This window comes from Piliocolobus tephrosceles, chromosome X, assembly GCF_002776525.5.
Source record: "Piliocolobus tephrosceles isolate RC106 chromosome X, ASM277652v3, whole genome shotgun sequence".
Lineage (NCBI taxonomy): Eukaryota > Metazoa > Chordata > Mammalia > Primates > Cercopithecidae > Piliocolobus > Piliocolobus tephrosceles.
In genome coordinates, this window is record NC_045455.1 from 38,188,962 (window position 1) to 38,190,966 (window position 2,005).

General features: G+C 39.9%; 1 pseudogene across 1 annotated transcript; it reads right to left on the bottom strand.

The window, feature by feature from the left end:
* Positions 1-944: 944 nt before the first annotated feature.
* On the bottom strand, positions 945-1,354 carry LOC111521875 (annotated as a pseudogene). The gene has a single exon (XR_002725109.2). The product of XR_002725109.2 is annotated as a 60S ribosomal protein L31 pseudogene (transcript).
* Positions 1,355-2,005: the final 651 nt, after the last annotated feature.

The following is a 2,005-nucleotide window of genomic DNA, read 5'->3' on the forward strand; positions in this document are numbered from 1 at the left end:
TTTGTTTGTTTTTAGGAAGGGTCTGTGGGAAAATGTATTTATTCTACCTTCATCCTTGAATGTGCTTTAGCTAGAAATGAAACTCTGGATAGATAGGTATTTCCCTAAGAATTTTAAAGACATAATTTTATTTCTTCTGGCATCTACTGGTAATAATAAGTTTAATTGTAATCTCTATTTTCTCCTTGGTAGATTTTAACAACATCTCTGTGTTTTGCTATTTCCACATAATGTGTCTAGTTATGCATTTACTTTTATTTATCTGGAATACACTTTTTGTGTGTGTAAATTTAATGGGCATAAGTGCAGTTTTGTTACATGTGTATATTTGTTCAGTGGTGATGTCACCAATAATGTACATTGTACCCATTAAGCAATTTTTAATCATCCTTCCCCATTTTGGCCTCCTGCTCTTCTGAGTCTCTACTTTCTATCATTGCACACTCTATGTCCATGTGTACACATTATTTAGCTCCCACTTGTTTCTGAGTTGCCTCACTTAAGATAATGGCCTCTGGTTCCATCCATGTTGCAACAGAAGATATGATTTCTTTTTTTTTTTTTTTTTTTGAGGCGGAGTCTCGCTCTGTCGCCCGGACTGGAGTGCAGTGGCCGGATCTCAGCTCACTGCAAGCTCCGCCTGCCGGGTTTACGCCATTCTCCTGCCTCAGCCTCCCGAGTAGCTGGGACTACAGGCGCCCGCAACCTCGCCCGGCTAGTTTTTGTATTTTTAGTAGAGACGGGGTTTCACCGTGTTAGCCAGGATGGTCTCGATCTCCTGACCTCGTGATCCGCCCGTCTCGGCCTCCCAAAGTGCTGGGATTACAGGCTTGAGCCACCGCGCCCGGCCGATTTCATTCTTTTTTATGACTAAATAGTATTTCATTGTAAATATGTACACCACATTTTTTTTTTCAATTTTACATGTATTTGACGATCAGCGATTAGTTCTCATCCACACTGACTGTCTGTAGATTTTTGAAAGTGGTAACAGGTACATAGGAAACCAAAGTACAGAGATAATTTGGTGAATCTTCATCCTCATTCCGTTTTCTGGACAGCCGCACACGGATTCGGTATGGGACATTCCTTATTCCTTTGGCCCAGACAGCTTTGTTGAGCCTGGTATCGATGCGCACATCTGGAGTTCCCATCTCCTTCATGGTAAATTTCCGAATCACTTTGAGTGCCCGAGGGGCACGCTTCTTGAAGCCCACTCCATGGATGCGCTTGTGAATGTTGATGGTGTATTCTCGGGTCACCACCTCGTTGATGGCAGAACGGCCCTTTTTCTTCTCGCCACCTTTCTTTGCGGGAGCCATTCTGCCGGGTCCAAGTTGGAAAGCTGTACACCACATTTTAATCCAATCATCTGTTGATGGACACTCAGGTTGATTCCGTATCTTTACTAGTGCGAATAGTACTGCAATAAACATGTGAGGGTTGGTATCTTTTTCATGTAATGATTTCTTTCCTTTGGGTAGATACCTAGTAGGATTGCTGGACTGAATGGTAGTTCTATTTTTAATTCTCTGAGAAATCTCCAAAATGTTTTCTGTAGAGATTTTACTAATTTACATTTCCACCAGCTTTGTATAAGCATTTTTTTCTCTGCATCTTTGCTGATATCTTTTATTTTTGACTTTTTAATGATAGCCATTCTGACTGATGTAAGATAGTATCTCATTGTGATTTTAATTAGCATTTCTTTGATGATTAGTTATATTAAGCATTTGTTTCATATGCTTATTCGTCATTTCTATGTCTTCTTTTGAAAAATGCCTATTCTCGTCCTCTGTCCACCTTTTAATGGGGTTATTTTTATTGTTGTTGTTGAGTTTTTGGGGTTCCTTGTAAATTCTGGATAACCGTCCCCTGTTGGATACATAATTTGCAAATATTTCCTGCCATTCTACAGGTCGTCTGTTCACTTGTTGAATATTTATTCTGCTGTGCAGAAGCTTTTTAGTTTAATTAAGTCCAGTTTGCCTATTTCTGTTTTAGT